The following is a 26,488-nucleotide window of genomic DNA, read 5'->3' on the forward strand; positions in this document are numbered from 1 at the left end:
TTAAGGTGTATTGGATTGGCGTGGTATGGATTGGAGTGGGGTAGGTGGAGTGGACTTGAGTGGGGTTGATTTGATCGGAGTAGGTTGGTTTGGAATGGAGTGGGCTGGGTTGGATTTGAATGGGTTGAACTGGAGTGGGCTGGGTTGGATTAGATTGGAGTGGGCTGGGCTGGATGTGAATGGGGCGGGTTGGATTTGGGCAGGTTAGATTGGAGTGGGGTGGATTGGACTGTTGTGGGTTGGGCTGGGTTGGATTAGGGTGGATTGGACTTGAGTGGGGAGGATTGAACTAGAGTAGATTGGATTGATATGGGGTGGATTGGATTGGAATGGAGTCGGGTCAATGGGACCAGAGTGGGGTGGATGGGATAGGAATGGAATGGGGTGGATTGGAGTGGGGTGGATGGTGGTGGATTGGAGTGGAGTGGATTCAATTGGGGTGAAGTGGATTGGATTAAAGTTGTGTAGACTGGATTGGGGTGGATTGGAGTGATTGTGGTGGATTGGAGTGGATTGGATTGGAGTGGGGCGATTTGGGATGGAGTGAGTGGATTGGTTTGGGGTGAGGTGAGGTGGATTGGATTGGAGTGGGGCAAATTGGAGTGGGTCAGACTGTTTTGGATTGGAGTGGGGCAGATTGGAGTGAGGAAGATTGGAGAAAGGTAGATTGTTTTGGATTGAAGTGGGGCAGATTTGAGTGGGTAGATTGTTTTGGATTGAAGCATGTTCTTGTCAATTGGATTGGGGCAGATTGATTTGGATTGCAGAGGGGCAGAATTGAGTGTGGCAGATTGTTTTGGATTAAAGTGGGGCAGATTGTTTTGAGTTGAAGTGGGGCACATTGGAGTGAGACAGACTGTTTGGGATTGGAGTGGGGGCAGATTTGAGCAGGGCTGCAAGTTTTGGATAGGAGTAGGGCAGATTGAAGTGGGGCAGATTGTTTTGGATTGCAGTGGGCCACATTGGTTTGTACTGAAGTGGTGCAGATTATTTTGGATTGGAATGGGGCAGATTGTTTTGGATTGGAGTGGGATATAATGGAGTAGCGAAGATTTGAGTTGGGCAGATTGGAGAAGGTCAGACAGTTTTGGATTGGAGTGGGGCAGATTGATGTGGATTGGAGTGGGCAGATTTGAGTGAGGCTGAAAGTTTTGGATAGGAGTGGGTCAGATTGGAGTGGGTCAGATTGTTTTGCACTGGAAAGGGGCAGACTGTTTTGGATGGGCATGGGGCAGCTTGATATGGATTCGAATGGGGCAGATTTTTTGGGATTGGAGTGGGGATGTTTGATTTGTATTGGAGTGGTTTGGATTTGAGTGGAGTAGAATGGATTGGTCTGGGTAGATTGGATTGAGTGGGTGGATTGGTGGGAGATGGGGTGGAGTGTAGTTGGGCAGATTGGATTGGAGTGGGTTGGATTGGGGTGTACTTTATGATTATGTGTTAAAGAATAATTTTAGAAATTACACATAAGAAAGAAACAATGTCACTTTTGCAGTATTAGCAAGCAAATGCTTGAAGAAAACATGAGTGCAAAGTGATCATTGCAGTTTTGTTTGTCCTGCTGGGCACATTTTTGCCAGTCACACACCATCTGTGTGCAGGGCACTAAACATTAAAAATAACAAAATACTACCTCAATCCTGTCGGGAGCAGTGGATGGGCACTGATTAAGTTGAATCAATCAGTGATTGGTCCCTGCTCCACAGAGAGGAATGGAAATGATGATGTGCCTGAAGTAGCCAATTAGGAGGCTGTAAAAAAGAATGCCACGCAAGCCAAAAAATGGTAAGCAACTGTGGGCTCCAAGCCCTTTTCTGTTTACAAGAGTGTCTTGCAAACGATACTTAATGCGCTAGTGTGTGGTATCTTAGGCTCAACCCTATAAAAGCAGATCCAAAACATCCAGACTCTAATAGATATAGAGTCAATGTCTTAGCCTTACCTGTGATAGTGGGAAAAAACTTCAATAACAAGTCAACAGTCCATTGTTATAGGCTTTAAAGCAGCTTTTGATAAGGTGCAATGTAACATTCTCTGACAAAAGCTACAAAGATGTTATATATCAGCCCCATTAATAAATGCCATCCAGACGCTATATACCAACACATGGGTACAGATTAAAATTGGCTGCAATGGAAAAATGCCCAGAAAAATAAGGACTTATAACAGATTGAAACAGGGCTGTGTTTTAGCACCCAACCTGTTTTATTTCTATATCGACGACTTGTATAATTTGATCACCCAGCAACAGATAGATTCGTCCAAACTTGCTAACCAAGCTTTGCCGGTCATGCAGTACACAAATGACAAGATCTTATCAAGGAAAACCCTGTGGGTCTGTAAAGATCAGTAGACTGTTTCAGTTCTTATTGCAATATCAACAGACAAGAAATTAACTTTAACAAAACAAAAGGAGTGATAATATGGAGGAAAATTTAAAAAAGATGCCTGGTATTTCCACAACAAAGAAATAGCAACAGTGCACAGACGCAAATACCTGGGCACACTTTTGGATGCTAGAGATCTCTTCAGACCCCACATGAAATATATACCTCCAAAATCCCACTTTTTGGCACTGGCCATAGCATACTAACATCAAAACTCTAATGCCCATCAATCTCAGTCCTTCTACAGGTGATAGAAAACAAAATCCCACAAACATTAGTGTACGGCCTTGACAAACACATTGACTGCTTAACTCGAAAAATCTACAGGAAAGTTTTTAGGCCTCCTCCAAACTCGATCACAAATAAGGTTTGAATTCCTATCCAATAGGGCTGAGATCACTCATAACTGCATAACCACTGGTGGCAAGCCAGAACTGTTTAATCTACATGCATAACTTTGCACATGATCTTTGCACTTGATTTTATCTATGTACTCTACTATGTTTTGAATAAATCCGACCCGTTTTCCAGTCGCATTTCCACCCATTTTTTTGCAAATTGATGCGTCCAAAAAAAGTGCACTAGTAATCCAGTTTTCTCCAAATATACTAGTTTCCATCTGCAAACGGGATTACCCGCTAACCCACAGTCATCCCCCAAACAATTAAGATTCCTAGCACGTCTCCTACAACCTTTAATAGATAGAGACTTCACTTAACGTAATGGTTTATCTCGCATACAAACTGTTACATTTATAGTGGTGGACAAGATTGACATGGTGTCCTTTTCTGCCTTACAAAAACTCTTGCTGATGTGAATGGGTCTAAAATGTGGATGTAATATGTTTGACAGAAATGGGCAAACATTTCTACACACCGTTTTATTAGCTAAAAATGAACAAAGTTTAGGGCTGCACATTTATCTCTCATTAAGCTTTAAAGAAGGCCTCGAGCACCAGGAATATAGAATGGAGCTGCGTAAATTGATTTGTGCTGATTTAATGCATGTTTGATGGCTGTGGAGCTGGGAACATGTTGAGAAAAAGTAAATGAAGACCGCTGAATTATTCTGCTGATTTTTTTTCATTAGAATGTTAATTTTTAGCCCTTAAGTATGAGATACTTATGCAAGCTGTTTTTGTACTCGCCCTCCTGGTATTACCAATACAACCAGCGATACTAATTCTACGACGTGGGAATACTGCACCTTCAAAAGATTTTTCATTTTAGAATGGGGGGAAATCATAAGAATCGGATTTTCCATTCTGACTCTCGTAAAGTATTCTCTCCTTCCCTAACTTTTTCATTGAGCACTTTGCATCACGTTCTTCATAGTGAAATGTGAATGGAAATAATGTCCATAACTTGTAATCTGCACTCGTGATGACGTATTACCCATAAAGAAGGCATAAACCGCGACATGTTGGAATCCAACTCTGTACTTGTATATGTAGCAATAAACAGTGTGGCCATGTGCGCTCTTTACTTGGCGATATCATTAGAAGATTTTGACTTTTTGGGACAAGTGCAACCCCCTGTTAATTCACTAATATATATATATAATTGCGGATTGCAAATTAAATCTCTGATGAAAATTGCTTTTTTTTAAAAGAGTACTACGGACCCCAGAATGCCTCTTTATGGGCACTAGTGGGACAATATGAATAGTGGTGGTGGGTAAGGTGATGAAATAATGCTGAAATAAATTTGTATACACACTTTCCTGGAGTGCAGTGTACCATTAGTTTTTGTGGAAAAATAAAACGAAGGAAGGTCCATCCCTGACGCTAGCACCAACCTGTAGAAAGTGCACTGCGAAGGACTGCTTTGTCTGATTATATATATATATATTAATTGAAAAAACACAAAGGTTACAGGGACGTTTTAGTTAGGTTGATGTTTTACCCATGTAAATCTATAGAAATTCAGCAGTTATAGTTATACTTATGTTATGGAACTATAGATTGTTGCCAAAAGTTACTTTCCAGCATGAGTTATAGTTTCTTCAGATAACTATAAGTATAAGTATAACTGCAGAATTTCTATGGTTTTGTATGGGTAAAATGGACCACCCCTCCCCGGGGCTAAAAGAAAAGAAAAAGTGGGTCTTTTGCGTAGCCCCGTCCCCAGGCACTACCACTTCCCCAGGGCAAATACAACATTGGAGGGGGCCATCCGCAACCCCTCCTCCATGGAGCCATACAAGACCCTGGGGCCCGTCACCCCAAGGGTCAACTCCTGCTATGTCGCAGGGTGACCACCACCGGGACATAACTATTTGCTTTTGCTTGGTGAGAGCTGATAGCTCCCACCAAGCAAAAGCAAACATAACTCTGCTTTCTAGAAGTGGGAGCTGTCAAATAGCTCCTGCTTGCAGACAGCAGAGCTTTCATCTCTTTCCCTGCACGCAAATATACGCGCAGGAAAACAAATGAAAACATTGCACCTGCAAGCAGGGAACTGCTATTTCAAAAGCTCCCTGCTTGCGGGAGCAGTGCCAGCTTCTGCAAGAAGTAGAGAGTCGTCTATGACTGTGAGGACCTTGAGGCCATAAAGGTATGTAAGAGTGAGTGAGAGATTGTTATTGCAGTGATCTTTCCATGCGATTACTTCAAAGTGTCATACTGGCAACATGTTTGGTTCAAATGGTATAGTTACATTTTGGTGAACAACAGACCAGGGACACTTTTGGCCTGATAGTAAAGTTCTTGGACTGTCACTCAGTAGGTTGAAAGTGCAATTGCTAGTATCTCATGTCATTCTGTAAAACAGTAATGGAACACTGAAGTTTTTTTCCCCATCAAAATCTGTGGGTTGAATATCATAAGCAAGATTGAAAAAATCCCAGTGAGTTGTCACTTCTAGCCTAGATGTTAAGGTCTCAGACTCTTACACTGAAGGCTTCCACTCTAGGTGAGTCTGTGGTAATTTCACCACGCTAGTTTCTTTTCAACTTGAAGTATTTGAGGTACAAACAGAAAGGTGATCTCACTCTTTTTAATTGACAAATACATTTTTATTTTCAATTTGTCCAGAAATATCTAATTCTCAGTACATCATTCATCACAGCCTAAAGACTCTCTATCTCTCTCCCTCTCACTCTCTATCTCGCTGTCTCGCAATTTCTCTCTTTCAAACTCTTTCTCTAAATCACTGTCACTCTCTGTCTCCATCTTTTACTTTCTCTCTCTGTTTGTCTTCTTTTTCCATTCCATAATGGGATGGAAGAGAGAGAGAGAAAGATTGCTATTGCAATGGTATCTCCATACAATGGCTTCAAAGCGTCAAACTAGCTAGATGTTTGGTTTGAATGTCATAGTTATGTTTTAATAAAGAGTGGACCAGGATCACTTCGGGTCTAATGGTAAAGCTCTGAGACTGTCATAGGCTGAAGGTTCAAATCCTAGCATCTCATGGCAGAGTGTGTCTATTTTCTGGTGTTTTGACTGTTAGACATTCCTAGTGATGGAACATTAAAGATTTCTTCCCCATTAAAATCTTTGGGTTGAATGCCATAACAAAGTCTGGACACGCATAGAAAGGAGTCACCGCTGGCTTAGTGGTTAAGGACTCATACTGACACACTGCTGGTTGAGGGTTTCAGTATAGGTGAGTCTGTGATTATTTTCCTGCTCGAGTATCTTTTGAGCCACAAATAGTTACGGTGCATACTGAAAGGGATCTCACTCCTTTTAATTGAAAAATATTTTTTTTTTCAATTTGTCTAGAAATGTCTCATTCTGAGTATGTCATTCTTCAAACCCTAAAAAAACCGTCTGTCTCTCTCCCTCTCTCTGAAAGCTGTGCATTTCACGGGGTTGGGTGGTTGTAGGGGTTGGCCATAGGGCAGGTTCCAAGTAAAGCTCCACTGGTAATTGGATTAACTTACAGTAATTAAAAGAACTTTATGTTTAAAAAAACCCATAGAAATTCACTGGAAAAAACAAAGGTTACAGGGACGTTATAGTTAGGAAAAAGCATTAAAAAAACCTTAGAAATTCATGTAAAAAACCAAGGTTACTGGGACGTTATAATTAGGTTCTTAATTTACTCTCATAAAACCAGAGAGATTCAGCAGTTATAGTTAGAGTTATTTCAAGTAACTATAACTCACGCTCTAAGGTACCTATAACTCGTGCGTTCTTCATGATAATTACCTCACAAATTACAGCACTCATGACATATTTGATATCATCATTGAAAATGTCACTGTAACATCACTAGTACAGTTATTAATCAGATAACTGTGCATGGCGGGGGCACAGTTATAGTTTCCCTTAACTATAACTGCTGAATTTCTCTGGTTTTGTGTGAATAAATTCAGAACCTAACTATAACGTCCCAGTGACCTTTAGTTTTTTAAGTGAATATTTATATGTATATATACATATATATATATATACATATATATATATATATATAAATATATATATATATATATATATATATATATATATATATATATATAAAAATATATATATATATATATATATATTACCTACTGACGGTTGTTTTTTTAAATTCTATTAAATCCTATTTCCTAACTATAACAGCCCTGTGATCTTTGTTTTTTTCAGTAAATTTATATATAGAAGGGGGATTTTTAATGGGAACTCCACCTCCTGCGCATGACAGTGCACCAAAGAGCGGGTAGCAAAGCACAACTGAATTTGGTAAAAGACACTGCAGGACAAGGAGGTAAGGTAAAAACAGGGTTAGGAGATAAGAACAACACTGGATGATGACACGTCGGGGAATAGACCACTTGTGATCAACATATTATTAATAAAGCTTAGACTTGACATTCTGCCCAACAGCTAGTCACAACTTGACGGATACAAGGATTGAGCTGTTTAAATATGTGAGGAAACTGAAACTGCACAAGTATTATAACGTGAAAGCAAAGAGAGTATTCAACGAAAAATGTTTGAATCCTGAACTATCCAATTTCCAAATAAAGGATGCTTCGGGCCTACTAGAAATTGGTAATCTAGCGGGGGAGCCCTATTGAACCGGGATGGGGTCACATCTTTCCCCTCTAAATCAAGGGACGATCCCAACTGGGGATCTGCAGTGGATGTCAAAAGTGTCCCAGGATTTGAAAGTAGGGATCACGTGGAAAAACAAGCAGAAGGAAGGACTCTTGACATTGTTGCATTGAACAAGATAGGTTTTATTACCAACATACCAATGGCGAGTGGGAGTAAAGTTAAGGCAACATTTTATCCTTTACTACCACCTGGGAATAGAACTGATTTGTTCCATGAATTGGTTGTGGAAGATCTGAATAAACTGAGGAGGTATTAGTAACTTTACTGAGAGATTGGAAGGACATCATGGACCTCAAAAGGAACACCACACTGATTATCAAGCCATCTGACAAAATGGAAGATATTGTGCTGATGGACCACGATATCTATATAAAAGAAGCAAAGAGACAATTGGATAATACAGCTCATTACATCTGTTTCCCACAAAACGCAATGAAGGAGATTGAGAAGGAATTCTACTAAAAACTGAACTCATGGCACCAGCATAATTTTTTGGAACAGGAGGAATATCAATATCTGAAGGTACAATGTGCAAGAACAGCTACCATATATTTCCTCCCTAATATCTACAAGAATTTGAAAGTACCACCAGGCGGACTCATAGTGAGTTCTAATGGTTACATCTTAGACAACAGTTTAAGGTATTTGGATTTATTTTTACAGCAGTATTTCGCTAGTCTTTCATCTTATTTGAAGGACTCTACTGATTTCCTTAGAAAATTTGATTGGATCCCTTGAAAACAATCTTACATGATGGTGACATTGGATGTAGTATCCCTGTATACTTCAATTGATCCCAAATATGGAATACAGGCATATGAATATATCCTAAGTGGAGGCTCAATAGAGTACTTTGAACATACAAAGATGATACTTAAGATGTTAGAATATTGTTTACTCACAAAGTCTTCCTCTTCAATAACAAATACTGCCTACAGCAGCATGGCATGGCAATGGCCACCTTCTTCGCCTCCAACTTTGTGAACTTGTTTATGGAGTGGTTGGAGAAGGAGGTGGCATGGGCTGAGGATAATGAATAATATGTGGAGAATATCATTTTATGGACATGGTTTATCAATGATCTCTTTGTTTTGTGGGAAGGGGATGAGATGGAGTTACAAAGGTTCATAGATATACTGAACTCCAATGATTTGAACATTCATTTCACCAGCGCATATAACAGATCCCGCTGTGACTCCCTAGATGTTGAACTGGATGTACCAGATAACCAATTGTTAACCAAGATCCATAGGAAGCCGATGGCCACTAACTCAATTTTGCATGCTAATGGTGGCCATCCAACGGTCCTTAAGTGGAACATTCCCTACAGTCAGATGTTAATGGCCAGGAGGATTTGCTCAACAGATGAAGCATTGCAGAAAGAACTAAAAAACATGATAGAACGATTCTCTTAATGTGGATACCCTCAAAGTGTTTTATAAAGTGCCAAGGAAAGAGTTAATTAGACCCCAAGAGGCAAATTGTTGTAGCAATAGAGTGACAAAGCAATCAAACAAGAGCAGAAAAAGAATATATTTTTGGAGGATAATACAGCCCAATTTTAAGTTATGAGAATATTACAAAGTAACTGGAACATTTTAAGTGGAGATGAACACCTGAAAGATATCACTTGCACCAGGCCATGGGTCACATAAAAAAAAACAAAATCTCTGGGTGACATTTTAACTCATAGCTAGTTAGATCCTGATAGAGCAAGGAGTTGGTTGCAGAGTAACACAAAATTGTTTGTCAGGTGCAATTCAAGCAAAGCTTATCTGTATGGTATTAACCAAAGAAATTATCGATCTTTTGAGGGGAGATGCATTAACATACAGGTCCGGATAACATGCAACACTGAGTGTATGATTTGTTTTAAAGTGTGAGTGCAATGCATTTTATGTGGGAAGCACAATTAACAAATTGAAACTAAGAACTTTGCAACACATTCTAGCCATCAAGAATGGTGATAGAAGTTATCCCATGGCCTGCAATTTTGAACAACGTCATGGGTGATCATTGGCAGGCTTTAAATACTTTGGGATCAAACACTTGAAGAATAACCCTTGGGGAGCGAACAGGGAGAAGGAACTAAGACAAGAGGAGTCATGGTTGATTATGGTAATGGGCACAGAGGCCCCTTGGGGGCACCATACTGATGCCGAACTACATGTCCATTTGTGTAAGATGAAATGAGGACACGATTTGGGGGAGTCTATATTGATGGGTGTATCCTGCAATGGGTGATAGTGATAATTTGTTGACTGTTGTGGATGTGTACCATGAATTGCCGGCTTCTCCGTTTGTGACTGGATTTGTGGGACAATTCAAAATATGCATTTGTCACTTTATGTGGGGATTTGTACATTGAATTATAGGCCATACCAATTACTGGTTTACCCTCGTCAATATTTATGTCCTTAGAGACAGAATTTTGTTGGATAACTGGAAATATGCACATCACCTTATTGGTGGTAAATTGTCAACTGAATTATGATGTACTGCATTGCACATCTTAGAGTATGTTTTTGCTCATTTAGAATATGCATCAGTCACATTAGGAAGTGTTACATCTGAATTATGAGTAGTAGGATCCTTCTCATACTGACTGGGTGAACTACCTACTCCAATGAATTGGCATCTTTTACACTTGCACTTGACACTTTCTGATTTTAAGATGCTTCTGTACCAGTATACAGCAGTTTTAGGTCCCAAATGTGATTTAGTATGGATTAAATTACCTTCAAGAAGGAGCACTTGGATAATACCTACATACCGGTTTACACATATGCACAACACTTCTACATTAAAGAGAGGGGACGGCCCAAATGGATTATTGGATTATTGGGAGATATCCCATATGCATCACGAGCATTAATATATATCATCTCATTGTTGGTTCCTCTGTTTGAAGGCCGGATTGGCCATACATTTTTAAATCTTGGCAGTAGCTGTATGTGTAATTTGCACTAGCACAGGTCACATTACATTTGTTAAGAGTCCACACCAATTCAACCCAATGAGTCATCCTGTTGATAGGGCGCGTTGTTTATTTGTATTTTACGTCCCATTTTCTTACTAACTCGCACACTGAGGGAATTAATTAGTTCTGAAATACATATATAAATGAGTAGCAACAATCTGTTTAATATGTACCCGCACCTGCCACTTTATCCTGAGTACAAAGCCATTTGAGTGTAGAACACATTGAATTAAGGAGCAGCTATAAATGTATATTGCACCTGCACAAGCCACTTAAATTTGAGTTTGATGCTATGGAGTGTGACATAAAGGATATATTGATAGAGAAATTTGGATCAACAGTGTGTTAGGAGGGAGATGTACTTTATTTGTGTAAATGAAAGTTTTATTTGAAAAGGAAATTGAAATAATATCATATCACTGTCAAATTGTAAGGATTATGTTTGATCAATTTATGTGGATGATTTACCATCAGAAGATGTGTTGGACAATGGAGGACGGATAAAGTTATCCAAGGAGTGGATCAATGTAACAACAATGAGCCTTATTACGACCCTGGTGGACCAATGACTGCCAGGGTCATGGTGACTGGCAGACTGTCACCAGTGACGTCGGTCTGGCGGAGTTGGGGGTCCTAATCTGCCCGGGCACTACCGCAAGCAGCACTGCCCTGGGGATTATGACTCACTTCTCTGCCAATGGTTTCATGGCAGTAGGACTGCCATTAAATAGTTGGTGGAGACTAGGTGCAGGGTGCCCCAGGGGGCCCTACACTGGCCATGTACTTGGCATGGGCAGTGCAGTGGTCCCCTTGGCTAGCCCCATCGCAATGTTCAGACAGTAAATATTGCAACGGGTGCTGCTGCACCCTACGCACTACAGCATTGCCACCGGCTCTATTATGAGCCGGAGACACTGCTGTAGGCTGTTTCCGAGCGGGCCAGTGGGCAGAAATTCAGTTTTCGCCCACTGATCCAGTGGGAAATTCCTAATTGGCTGGGTGGGAAGGCTGCCACACTGGTGGTAACCTACCCATCGGGTCTTCGGCAAATGTACTTTTCCGTCCGCTGAAGTCATAATAAGGCTCAATGTTTGGGGGGGGACATAATCAAAAATGTGAAATTGTGAATCATGGGATGTGGTATGTTATGATCATCTTACACCATCTATCCTTCTGAGATTTGATAGACGCATCCTTGCAAAGGTGATTGGTCTCTATCATCACGTTGCTTAAATTGATGAGGTCTGTTTGTGAAAATTAACGGTTGCTGTTCTAGTGATCTGGGGGGCCATGGGAAAGGCAAAGGGACTATGCATGTATTGTAAGAGGGTCTGCCATGATGGGAGGAGAGGGCCAGTAGAAGGTGTTAAGCTGTAACACATTGGCCGTTTATTTTGTTTTTTGTTTGGTTTGCACTTCATACGAATTAGGTGGGAGCTTATTAAATAAAACTTTTTGTGACTTTTGGCACCAACGCTGCCTCTGGACAATACCTCTGTGTGCCACCGTACCACGGGTCCAGGAAGTGGCTGTGGGAGAAGGTGGAGATATATATATATATATATATATATATATATACATATATATATATGTGTGTGTGTCTATATGCTCCCCAAACAAAACATTCGGTACATAATATCCGTTCTTTTATTCCAAACAAAAACAAACAGCATTTCGGCAAGTGCCTTCCTCAGTGTTTACAGAGCTCTTGGGAGGACATATGCAATAAATACATTTCATTGATTCCTATGCCGCTAGCATTCAGAACAGAAAGAGGACTCAATCTCCTCACCACGGTCGCCATATTAATTTCAGGCTTTCGCTTTTCAGATAATTTTAAAAGAATATATCATCTGTGGTTGGGCAGTTCTAGAATCATACTAAAAACCCAAATGGGCGGATTACCTGTCACTATATTGATCTCTTAATAGGACCCCCACACCTAGCAAGACTTAAATCATATTCCAAATTTCAGTCTCAGTACCATCATCCTTGATTTCTGGTAATCAATATTTCTTTTCTTTATGAAACCCTACATGGGCAAGCCCATCAAGATTTGATTTACTCCAATCAAAACAAAGAGACGATTTAATCTCCCCACCCCGGGACATAGCAGGAGCTGGCCCTGGAGGGTTGTGGCTCCCAGGGCCATCAGTTGCTCCTCAAGAGGAGCCGCGTGGCCCATCTCCAACTAGGACATAGCCCTGGAGGGTGGTGGTCCCTAGTGTTTGGGAGTCCCAATGGGACCATATTTCTCTTTTTATATATTTGACCTTAGGGGTGGTGGTCCCCGGGGCAGCAGGTGGGCCGTGGGCCCCTGCATATTTTAAAAGGAAAGGCCTGGGGAGGTGGCGGTCCCTGGAGCTATGTGGGGGCTGCGAGGCCCCCCACACTAAATTTATAATGCATCCGGAACCTGGCCCACCCAGGGCCCTATAAAAAAACAAGTGCAGGAGCCCAAGATTGTTTTTTTTTTTATATTTGTGCTGCAAATTCATGAATATCGCACCCTCTGGGAATCCCCCCACAACAGTTCTAAGAGGTCAGTGTTCTCTACCTTGGGCCATTTTCTCTTTTTTTTTTTTAACTCTTTTGCTGGGACTCTGCTGAGCCGAGTCCCACAACGCTTGCCAACACTTCCTGGTTGAAAGTGTTTGCAGCCTACCAGAGGTCTTCATTTCCCTGCACAAGCCTGTCTTTGTTTGTGAATACTTCACAGACAGAGATCTACAAAGTTGAATTTCCCTAAATTTCTCAAAAACTACTGAACAGATTTACACTAATTAACAAAAAGCGCAATCTGCATGCCAACAGCTAGCTTTCTATCAAATCTGGTGTAATTCCGTCCAGAGGTTCGGGCTGCAGACATCTTGACAGATCCTAAGGAGAATAAGATGAGAAACACAATGTTTTTTTAACCCCCTTTTTCTTGGCTCCTGCTTGACGGATCACTTTCCATGCCCAACAAGAATCACCGGGCTACTTAAAAAAAAACAAAATTTGTGAAGATTCGTCAAATGGTGCCAAGATATAGACAAATCAAAAACGCTTTTTCTATGGAAACATGGTCCCAACTATAACTACCTTCTGGTGACCGCCAGTAGGTAATATATATATATATATATATATATATATATATATATACATAGACATAGATATAGATATAGATATATATAGATAAATATAGATAGAGATATAGATATATTTTTATTTTCATTAAAAAGAACAAAGTTTAAAGGAACATTATAGTTATGTGAAATGTCAATGAAAACATAACTTTGTAAAATAACAACACCATAGTAATTGACAAGTTATAGTTATCAGAAGGAACTCGAGTCCCCGCCATGAACAGTGTTGTCATCAATCATGTAATCTCAGATGGTTCAGCAATGTCATTAATGATGTCATAGCACACATCATTAGAGAGATAGAGAGATAATTAGCAGTGCATGGTGAGGGTGTCAGTTATTGCTGCCTAATGTCATGAGGTGATAACTATAACTGGTAAATTTGAGTAGCTCTGTTAGTTTAAAATGTTATCTTTTAGCTGACATTTTCACCTAGCTATAATATCCCTTTAACCTTTGTTTTTTTCAGCGAAATTCTCAGATTTTTTTAATGCAAAGTAAGATCATATTTTAATTCCCAACTATAATCTCACGTTGTTATTTTTTTTTTCTAGTGAGTGTCTGTTTTTGTAAAGTAAAACAAGCTCTCTATCATGTGCAATGCCCACAGGCGCCCAACCGTCCATTCAGCTCATGGCCAAATGTCATAAATGCCGTGAGGCTGGGTGCACGGAAGGCCATGCTTGGCATGAGGTTATGCATAGTGTGAAGTTATGCATAGGGCCTTGTCGCAGGCTAGAACCTGTGCCTAACATCCTGTGGGTGCCCGGCCCCCTGTTTTGAACTATATAAATATAAAAGGAAGGTCTATTGGCTTTATCAGGAGGTGAGCACATCAACATATTTAAAGCAGACCTATTTACTTTGACAAAAAGTCACCAGTAACTATAATCAAAAGCATATTTTATGAAAACACACATTGCAATTTTTAAAAATAGTGATCATCACAAAATATTTTGAATAAAGCATTTAAAAAAACATCAAACATACCTTAAAACATGTTTAGGCCAAACAGTGCAGCCATAGACTCAAACACAAGAGTTCTCTGCATTCCAGCTGAAGAGCATACATCTCCAGCTCAGAGTACTTGTCAGCGATTCAATGACCCAGGAGACACTGCATTTTGTTAAATGGAGTTAGGTAGCTGCAGTGCTCCATGCAGCTCCCCCCACAACATTTTAAAAATGCTTAGTGATGCCACTGCCCCTTCTACGGGCACCACAAACATCTGAAGATATTAGTCACTGAGGTGCAACTCGAGCACACAATTTGCTTTTAAATTCCTGTGTTGGTTTGTTTATATTATTTTGTGCCACATTTTAACTTAAGGAGAGCAATACTCCTGAAAATGTACTTCTCCTAGACTTGCCACAGCTTTGTAATAGCCGATTGTTGCGGAGGGAGTATTAGTGCGGCCCACTTCCTGATTGACATAGTCCAGATGCCATTTTGGGAAAAGCTTGGTGATGCCTCTGCCCCTTCTTTGGGCACCACAAGCATCAAAAGATTGGTCACTGAAGTGCAACTCCAGCACACAACTTGCCTTTAAATCCCTGTGTTGGTTTGCTTATATTATTTTGTACCGCATTTTAACTTGAGGAGAGCGAGACTCCAGACAATTTACTTCTCCTCGGTCCGCCACAACTTGGCAATAGCCGTTTGTTGGTAGGGATTATTAATACTGCCCACTTCCTTGTGGACATATTCCTGATGCCATTGTGGGGAAGGCAGTGGGCTAGTTATTGTTCTCCTCATCAGAGAAAGCTATTTAAGCCACATGAGTGCGCAGATACACAGTTAGTCACTGAGGTGTAACACAACCACACAACTTGCTTTTTTGTTCTGCCATGCCTTGGTAAGAGGCAATTGTTGTGGAGGGAGTATTAGTGCTGTCCACTTCCTCAGCGCCATTTTGAGGAAGGCAGCGAGCTAGTCATTGTTATCCTCTCTGAAGATGGCTATTTAAGCCACATGAGTGTGCGAACACTGTGCATCTGCTCACAGCAGGCACACCACTGGCATGCCAAAGGCAAGCCAAAGGAAAGCCCATCTGGTCCCATCCATGCCTGGACTGGACTTTGCACCAGAACCCCTGGTCCTTTGCCATCAGACAGATCTCCAACTCTAGTATATTTGAATGAACAGCTATGGATGCTAAAATATTGTGGTAAACCATCACTACACTGCTCTCAGAAACTGTAGCTCTCTAGTAGCTGGCTATATAAAAAAAAGGTGTCAGCTCAGCTGGAATAAATTTTAAGGGATTCTTAATCAATGCCATGTCTTTGATAAAAAAAAATAGAGTTTGACAAATTTACGGTAACACATGACCCTGACTGGATGCTTATCACCAAGACCTGGGTGAGTGGATCATCTGACACTGATGTGGTGGATGCATTTCCTTAAGGATATACAGTCCTGAGACAAGACAGGGTAGGCAAATCAATATGAGGTCTCGCCATTGTATAAAAAACAAAGTATCATTATCACATGGAGATTGGTCCACTCCTTGAAAGGCTCTATGGTGGTCATTATGACTTTGGCGGTCCTGCTCCGCTGCGCTGGCAGTGGCGGTAACCCCACTGACAGTGTGGTGGAGCAGAACTCCCAAATTATGATCATGGTGGTGAATGGGCTGCAAAGCCTTACCGCCAGGGCGGTGGGACCGCCGGGCCAAAGGTGGTACACCTTCAGCCCAGCGGTCCACCTTATATCACCAACAGTATTATGAGTTTCCTTCCCCCAGGGATTTCCTGTTGCCAGAATGCAAACCCCTGAAACAGCCACGGCCCCCCTCCAACCCTCTGAACCCTGTAGACACCACCCTCCCCCACCCCGTACATATCTCCCGCCTCCCCATCCACGCGTGCACACACCACACACACACACTAACACATCCATACAGACACATTCACACACACACACGTCCACAACACCCCTCACCCCCTGCTGACACACATTCTCACATTCACACAGATACATGCACACGCACACAAACACCCTCCCCTCCATTCATATACACTCACACCCCCATTCATGTACACAACACTCAACACCCCTCCTTCCCTCCATCCCCCCACCCTTGTTGGATGATCACCTTCCCTGCTCGCGGTGGTCATCCAGGAGGGAAAGGGGTCCATGGGGCCTGCTCCACCGGCACCGTCCTGTCACCACAACACCACCACGCCGATTACAAAGTTGTAATACGGCGGGCAGTGTTGGATGGTGTCGCGGTGCTAGCAGAGCAACCTCCACTAGACCGCCGACCACCAGTATGGCTGTTGGTGGCTCTCCCCCCAATTTATGGTGGAGAGCTGCCAGGAGTCATAATATGGCAGTCTCAAAACCGCCATCACTGGCGGTCTCCTGGCTGGCGTGACTTGTACGGTCAACTATTTTGAGGTCCTATATTTCTTTAAAAAATTACCGCCTGCCAACTCTTTTGCTGGGGTCCTAGTGTATAGGGGCCCAGTGCAATGTTTCCATTTGACCTTACATACGTTTTTTAACCCCACCTAGGAAAAAGTAATATTACTCTCATGGGTGACTTCAATTTATGACATGAGTAGAGACTCCAGGACACTTAGATATACAATGGCATGTTTTGGGCTCTCATACCTGGTCTTATCATAAGGCAGTAGCATTTTCAACTGTTCTGCCATATATTCAGAACAATGAAATCTCTGATAATAGTATGACATATAGAAGAAACTGGAAGTGAGCATCTGAAGAATCCTTTTCCAATGTCCTGAGATGAGGCACTGCACCGATCATGAGGACATGGACTTGGCTGCTGTAGAGTTCTCAGCTTGGCTGAGCTTGGCTTTGGATAAGGTTTCACCCATTAAGGAAACCAAAAATCAGAGTAAGCTGTCTGTAGCCGCATGGTTAATGGAGCAGGGAAAAAACATATATAAGGTAGCTGTCAGAGAATATAAAATAGATGTCGGGGAAGAAAAATCACTTTTCTGTACTAAGAAAATTGAGTCTTTCAACCCCTCAAGAGAGCTTTTTAAGCTGATTTGCTTTCGGCTCTTCCATTTGTCTGTGATATAGAGTGCTCTAAAGAGTTCTGCAACAAACCGGCAGAATTCTTTAAAACCAAAATCCTTAACATATACAAAAAGTTTGAATCCTTAAAGATGGAAGCGCACATTTCTTCACAGTTGAACGCTCAGCCTCCCAGAAACAGCTTGGGACAAGGGTAAACAGAAGTGTTCTCCTGTTTCCCACACTTGACACAAGAACAAATTGAGTAATATCTTCTTAGTACATAATTGGGATCACGCTTTAAACCATGCCCCTCTAAAGTACTACAATTGGCTGTGTGTACTCTAACCATCATTATATGGCTTACATGGAGGAATAGGGAGTGTTGGATGTGTCCCAATTCGTCTTTGAAAGCAACTATGGGACAGAAACAGTTCTGGTATCAGCAACTGACCGTATTAGATAGATGGTTGACACAGGTCAGGCTATGGCTCTGATCCTTTTGGATTTGTCTGCAGCCTTTGATAACATCTCCCCGACCCTGCTCACAGAGCGACTGCAGTAACTGGGATGTGAAGATGTAGCACAGACAGTGATCACTTCTTTTTTTCTGGACAGATCCCAGACGATGATAGTGAATCACTTTAATTCTGATTCACTCGCCTTGCCATGTCGGCATTGTGTCCATCAGAAAGACACGGAGGCCATTGTGGCTAATTTTAACAGTTGCATGAAGGTAGTGGCCACTTGGATGGGCAAGAATTGTTTGAAGCTTAATGGTGAAAAGATGAAGGTCCTGATCCTTCGGAGCTAACCAACTACATGGAATCACTACTGGGGCCCGGATATGTTGGGTACACTACCCACTACACACTACCCACTCCCACTGAATCAGCAAAAAACCTAGGAGTCATCCTGAATAGTGTCTTGTCACTGGACCTTCAGGTCAACTGCACAGTTGACCCATTTCTAGATAATTAAAATGCTGCAGAAACTTTTTGCTTGACACTAATTTCATCCAGGCTTGACTATTGTAATCCGCTTTATCTTGATATTTATAAGACAGCACAAATAAAGCTGCAAATGGTACAAAATGCAGCAGCAAGATTGACCCTAGAAATCCACAGAAAACACCAGTCAGTCTCTAGAGGATTACTGAAACTTCAATGGCTACTGGTGAAAAAGCTCATCATGCTTAAAGCACTATGCATTGCTCATAGAACCCTATGCAACGCAGGTCTCGGAGGAATTAGAACCATGTTTCAATGGCACGCCCCTATCAGAAAACTTCACTCAGCAGACCGTAACCTGGTTGTGGTCACCATGTTTTGAAAAACAGGATGGGGAGGTAGAGCCTTCTCAGTGGCTGGAGCCAATCTCTGGAACTCTCTTCCATCACCTAACCTGCCTGAGGATGCATACCCCCTTCAGAAAGTCCTTAAAAACTCATCTCTTTACCCTAAACGGAGGCCAAGAAGTATTTGCAGAGCATAGGGCCAGTTATTTGCCATTTTTCCTTGATACCGTTGGGCATTTTTGTGCTGTTATAAATAATGTTCATTTTGTTTTTAAAAAAACTTGCAGTGCACTATGGAGAGCTCCAAGCTGTAGCAGTGAATATGAGAACTCCACATTCCTGCTTTCTGCAGTTACATATTTTTTAATTGGGATGTGTGCCCCCCTCACTGAGCCTTTTGAAGGCCCCAGGGACCCCATCTCCTGAGGCATATCACTTTTTAATGGGGAGGGGGCATTGCAGCTTCCTGCCCCAAGCATTTCTAAGGCCTCATGACCCCCATCCCGTAGGCCCTGTTTTTTAAAAACTTGAGGCATCCCTTCCGGCTGATGTATTTGGGGGCTTGGAGTCACGGGGCCCTTGAGGCTCCCCCTTGCAGTCTCCAGTAAGGTTACGGTGGGCACCCTAGGTGGGCACTAGGGCACCCACCTTTTGTTGAGCTAGTCCCTGGTGGATGTGGTGACCGGGGGTGAAATAAGCCTAGGGAGGGGGGCTGCATGCCTTCCTCTCCTTTACAATGCATCTGGGGAATGGGTTCCCCGGGTCCGACTTCAGCCTGGGGAGGGGGCTGCGAGTCCCCCACCGCCTGGCCTTGACCATACTCGTGGACCCTGGGGTCCCTGGGGCTGAAATCAGTCAGTGGAGGGGGGGCCGCATGCCTACTTCAAAATGGTGCCGGGCCCTGGTGGATGGGGTCCCTGGGTCTGAAATCAGCCAGGGGAGGGGTGCTGCATGTTCTCCTCTCCCTTCAAAGTGAGAGCAGGCCCTCAGGGATGGTGTTCAGGGGGCCGAAATCAGCCTGGGAACGGAGGTAGTGTCAGGAACAAAAATTAAACAGTGTTCTTGTGAGTCTTTTTAGACTCTCTCATCCTGCTGCTGCAAAAAAAAACATTTGGCAGGTATAAATAAATTCAGCAGTAAAACTCACGTCAATGAAACAAAATGTTTCCACCTTCCATGAACTAGGGGCTTTGTCCTGAGCTGCCTTTGCAGCTTGTTGTGAAGGTGATGTGCTCAAATCTAAAATAACAATTTGAATCATAATTGATTGTTGCAAGTTGAGAATATCCGTCAAAGAATGCTTCTAAACTTTTCTTACTGTCACTAGTCATTGTCAGGTGACAGGGGAATAAGACAGAGGTGATCAAAATGTAAGAGTTACTAGAAGACCAGAGGCAACTGGGAGAGAGGAAGGGGGCATGCTAGCCAGACAGGTGAGAAATAAATGACAGACAAAAAAGTGACTACAGAGACAGTGAGGAAAAGTCAGTTGAGAGATGTGACAGGCAGAAAAATGAAAAAGACATAGCTAAGAATTTCGAAAACAGAAGGAGAGAAAGGTGTAACAACGATACAGCCTAGAAAGAGATAGCATAGAGAGTGGACTGTGGAAAAAGAGACATCTGAGAGAAAGGAGTGAGAGATAAGAGAAAGGTAAGACAGAAAGTTAAGAGAAGCGAGTATGAGTGAGTCCTAAGAAAAGTTATAGAGAGTAGTGTGAGATAACGCAGAGAGAAAATGAGAGGGGCACATGTTTATGTGGGAGAGCTAATGAGGCCAATAGAAAAGATGACAAAAAGAAAAGCTGAGAGTAGCGGAAATGTATTAGATGTTGTCAGGAGTAGTAGATGTGGCTCCTGGCTTGACCTTTTCAACTTGTGGCCTTGCTTTTGCAGCCCCTGTATTAGCAAATCAGTGCCAAGTACACAGAGGCAATCACCCTTATGTGCACCGCTGCTCCACCCCACAGAGTTTTCTGTCCATTTTGTAATAAACTAATAATGAATACAATGCTTTTAAATGTATATCGTGTCCATATGAGTGGATGAGGGTGTGTTTGTGTGAGATAGAGCATGTGTATGTGTGTGTGTGTTAGTGTGAAAGGGAGTGAAAAAGAGTGAGTGATAGGTAGTGAGTGAAAATGTGTGATACTGAGTATCATTAGGTGAGTTTGAGGGAGACTGAGTAAGTGAGAGAATTAATGGAAGTGGGGTGAGTGAGAATGAATAAAAATGAGTGAAGAGTGTTAAAGAACTTGAGGGAGTATTAATGGGATAAAATGCTAGTAAGAATGAGTGAGGCCAAGTGACAGTGAATGAGAGTAACTGAGTGAGAATGAATGCATTAGCAATAATGACAATAAGTAAAAAATAATGATGATTAAGACAGTGCAAGTGAGTGTTACATGAGTACAAAAGAGTGTATGTGTATGAGAGTGAGTGCAAAGTGCAACAAATTGCTCATAAGTAAGAGTGACAATATGTGAGACTTGGTGAGAAAGAATGAGCGAGTGCAAGTGAGTGTGAGGGATAATTTATGAGTGAGTCCAAGTGAGAGTAAGCGTGAACGAGTGAGTGAGAGTAAGTGTGAGTGCAAGAGAGTTAGTGAGAATGAGTGAGTGCAAGAGAGAAAAAATGAGTGTGAGTGAGTGAATATAAGTAAGTATGAGAGAGAATGTGGTGCTATACATGCATATCTGCAGTTAGTTCTAACGTACTGAAGGCAGTTTGTGGTTAATAGAGGCATCTATGGCAAAATCCTTTAGCTAGCACTCCATATACAAATGTTAGCATGTCAAAATGCTGGCACTAGCATACTAAAGTAATACTCAACATATAGGGACACTGAGGAGAAAAGGATGTGGTTGGCATACTAGAGGATATTCTTTGCGTAGGAGGCACCCATCAAAAAATTATAGCACTGTCCAATGGAACTTCCTAGCTTATGGAAAAACAACTCCAGTGTTTAGGGGAGGGGAACTATGACACAATTCTGGCCATGACATACTAGAGGTAATGTTTGACATAAGGGTCACCCATGCTATATAGACAGCACTAATGGAAGAACTCTGGCCTCTGGCACAGGCATATTTTATGTATACTTTAGTGTAAGAATGGCACCAATGGAATATGAGGTAAGGGGCATCATGACAAAGTGCTGGGGCCATGGCTGGAACTGACACCAGCATTTTGTCATGGATGACCCTTCCTCATAGGGGAAACTTGACCCCTTTGGAAGGACGTTGTGGGTCATGTGTTCGTTGCAATTCCACTATTGAACGGAAAGAGTTTGGCTTAAAGACATCACATGGAGTTATCCTGAATTATCCAGTTGTAAAACTAAACATTTTGTTTATGGAACAATGTGCCCTTGTTAAAAATTGTATATTGGTAAGACTAATCAAGAACTAAGGCAGCAGATTACCCAACACAAGTCTGGAATCAGACATTAGGTCATGGCAGCACCAATAGCTAGCCATTTTTCAGAAAACCACCATTCAGAAAATGATGTAAAATGGACTGTTTTGGCAGTGGTAACTGTTGATCAGAGAGGAGGTGATTTGGATGCATTACTCACGAGGAGAGTAAAGCTGCATTTAGTGCTTACAAAATAGTTAACATAATGGGGAACTATGTTGGTGGTGTCAATACCGATGTTGTGGTTTTTGGACTTTATCATGAGATCCAGAACACATTATGACCTAATTGCTTTCTCCACAGGAGAAGGTTTCAAATGAATTTGTGTTGCTGTCCAGGTTGGCGAGATAGACTGACTCACCGGAACACTAACAGTGAAGTAAGAACTACTTTTGAAAACTTCTCTTGTTAGTGAGTGTGCCTGTATGAATTGTTGGTTGTAATAACGTCTCTGGTCCTGATGTAGATATAGATTTTGTTTTGTTGGTGTCCCTAATGTCCATTACATTGCATTCTTGGCATGCAGTTCAGTTTTTGTGGTAATTGGGGTTGTGCATCGGTTCCTGGGCCAAGGCCGCTAAGTGCTATGACATTGCCCTTGGATCATTTTACTGTGATAAAATATGGCAGCTGAAGGCTAATATTCTTCTCATTTTGACTATCACTGTATGAGTTCTTGGGAATGTTGATTCATTTGTGGCTTTAATTTGGTCCAACTTTGTGAGTGTCTGGTGAAGTTGGTTTGTGCCATTAGTTGGTTAAAAAAATACATATCAGGTGGTCTTTTTTGCAGAGCATTGGCAGGATCATTGCCATAGACCCAATCCAAAAGAAGAAAGGTTTTTCTCCTATTTGGAGTGGTCACGTAGGACAGGCTTGTATTCCTGTGCATCAAGTATTCAAGATAATTGTAGAAGATTATAGGACTATATGGTAGTCATCGGGTAGTTCATCAGAATAAGTGATTAGTATGTGCTGTTATTCCTTCTTGTTTCAGTGCCATCCATGTGTTCTGTGCCCTGAGGAGAACCCTTCACTTTTGTGGGTTCAAAATACATCAACAAAACAGATCCTCCTAAGAGCTTCAAGTGAAGCTGAAGGGGACTTCAGGGAGAATTACAATCAACTTTCTATATTATTCACCACCCCTGGATTGGCCACCTCAAAGACTCACAGTTTGCGCCTCTAGTGTGAGCTCTCTAGTTTTGAGCTGCTAATGATTTGAGAAAAACTTCAGCACCAAAAGTGTGAGTCTTCTTTTCAATCTGGAATTTTGAAGAAAAGAGTGCAGTATGTGAGAGATTGGGATGCCTTTAAATTTCATATCTGAGAGCAAGGTATGAATGTTTGTATTGTGCCATCTAGTGGAAAAAACAGTATACTGTACAGCCATGTTTTGATACACAGTTTGCATTCTGAACTGCATAATGGTGAGAGACGATAAGAGGTAGTGTTGGTAGATTGATCAACCAGGTATTGTTTATTTACAGAGGACCAATTAACCAACATCTTGTAGTCAGAGTTCTCTGAAGTTTGTGCAAGGCTGGCTTACACACCAATGATTCTTGCAGCTTTTATTTATAGTTTTGTATATCAAAGATACACATTTACTTTGGATAATGTTATTTGTAAACCATAACAGTGAAAAAAGTGTATCTATTTTTATTCCAAAATTTGTACTCAGTCAATCAATCAGTCGACTTGTAGTGTGTGACTTGTCTTGCATAAGAGCATCCAGGTGCCGGCATGATCCAGGGTCTCAGTCAAAGAGCCAGGTTTTCAGTACCCTACCTGTAGAAGTAAGGTCGGTCCTGATGTGCAGGAGGAAGCCATTACAGGCTTTGGCTGTGAGTTAGAAGGAGCATTCTCCTGCTCTGCTGCATTGTATGCAGGGGGTATAGGCCAGCACAAGGGAGGCACAGCAGGAGGTGTCAGGAGAATTTATGGAATCTCAGGCGGTGGTTGATATAGAAATATCCAGAGTTGTGCAGGGCCTTGAACACGTGGGTGAGAAGCTTCCACTGACACCTTTACTGAAATGGGAGCCAGTGGAGTTTTTTGAGGTGAGGGTGATGTGGGTGTGATGAGGGAGATCCAGGATAAGTCTTGCTTTGGCGTTGTGGCTGGTCTGTAGTCTTTGGACGAGGTGGGCTTCGATTCACAAGTAGAGGGTGCATCTGTAGGTCAGTCGACTGGTGATGACGGCTTGGGTGATGGTGCATCTCACATTTTGGGGAAGCCCCTTGAAAATCTTGCATAACATGTACAGGATGAAGAAGCAGGAGGACTGTGTTGTATTGACTTAGGACCTCATAGTGGGTTTGATGTCCAGTATGATACCAAGATTCCTGCCATGCTCAACTGTGGCTGGAGTGAGCCCCTGTTCTGTGAGCTAGCAGGAGGTGTCTGAGGGGGATTTGTTGCTGCCAAAGATCAAGACTTCCATCTTGTCTGGGATGAACCTGAGATAATAATTCCTCATTCAAGTGGTGACGCTGGTCATGCATTGTTGGAAGTATGTCCTAGTTATATCGCACCAACTTCATTTGGGAGAACAGATTCTTGGCTTTCTAAAAAACTTTGGGCTTTTACACATGCATGTCTCGTAACATTTGTCAGTTTGCCTTGAACAGAAAAAAATTATTTCTCTTACAATTCTGACAGATCCTTCCATACACTAAATTTAGGGCCAGATGTATCAAACATTCTTGCGACCGCAAGCGGCCCAACGGTCCGTTTGCGATCGCAAAAATGCATTTTGGTATGTAACAAGTCCAATTTGCGATACGGCAACGTGTTACCGAATCGCTAATTGGATTTGCGACTACATACCGATTCGGTATTAAGAAGGGGTGTGTCAAGGGTGTCCCTTCCTAATACCGAATCGCATAGGTATGTATGATTGTTGTGTGACTGTGAATGCGGTCGCAAAACAATCGCAGTTACCACCTACTTCAAGTAGGTGGTAACCCATTTGCAAAGGGGAAGGGGTCCCAAAGGAATGCATGCTTTCCCATGGACCACTGCCTACTCTTAAAAAATGAAATGAAAACTTTTCATTTTTCATTTTTAAATGCATCCTGTTTTCCTTTAACTTTAAGGCAAATGGGCTCCATTAAAAAAAAAAAGATTGCTTTATTGAAAAGCAATCACAGACATGGTGGTCTGCTGAGCCCATTAGGCCACCATCCCTGTGATTGTAGCCATTCACAGTGGCTCGCAAATTGCGGTCTACCTCATGAATATTGATGAGGTAGGTCCATTTGTAAGCCCTTGCAAATCGCAGTATGAAGCTCCTAGGGTTTCATAGACTCCAATAGCGATTACTTAATTGCGATTCACAAAAAATTGGATAAAAAGATACATCTGGCCCTTACTGTCTATTGTATCATTTGTAAATGTGGTAAAACGTATGTAGGTAGTACCATTCGCCTTCTCAAATAACGGATTCAGGAACACATTAGGGCAATAAAGAACAATGATATCAGTTACCCATTGGCAGCGCATTTTAATTCTACTCATACTGGTTCAGAAATATTTGATATCAGGTTCCACAGCATAGCCCAAGTTACTCACAACTTGAGGGGTGGAGACAGAACCGGAGCTTTAAGAAAGTGTGAAGCCAAGTGGATCATTAAATTGCACCCAGTGGACAAAGGGCTTAATACTGATAGAGAGCTTCATTTGTTTTTATAAGCATATGGGTTGCCCTTGCCTTTACCATACGCCTTTTGAATTAGACTATGTACTAGGCTTGGGACATGAGTGTCTCATGGTTAACATGCTCTCACTCCTTTGTGTCTTGTTCAAATTTATATTACTATATATCTGTCTAACAAACATTGTACTTTCGCATATGATTTGCTTTAATTTTGGCTACTATGTACACTGAGACAAAATATTCCATTCATTATGTTGACGTAGTGTACAATGCTCATACTTGCCCAGTATTAAAGTACAAATGACATATCTGCAGACCTAGCGTTTATTATTATTAACCTGCATTTTGTGCCTCTCTGAATCAAGTATTCTGTGCCCTTTACTGAATTGTGTTTTTCTTGGGTACTCTTGAAGTTTTTGTCTCTTACATATGTGGCTACTTATAATGTACAGTATCTTTTCCTGAGTCCTCTTGAAGTCACAACCTCTTGTACAACTTGCTTCTCTATCTCTAAGTTCTGCCTCTTACATATGCGGTTGCAGGTAATTCATTAGCACACAGGAACGCTGTTATGTT

This window comes from Pleurodeles waltl, chromosome 3_1 (genome assembly GCF_031143425.1).
Source record: "Pleurodeles waltl isolate 20211129_DDA chromosome 3_1, aPleWal1.hap1.20221129, whole genome shotgun sequence".
Taxonomy (NCBI): Eukaryota; Metazoa; Chordata; class Amphibia; order Caudata; family Salamandridae; genus Pleurodeles; species Pleurodeles waltl.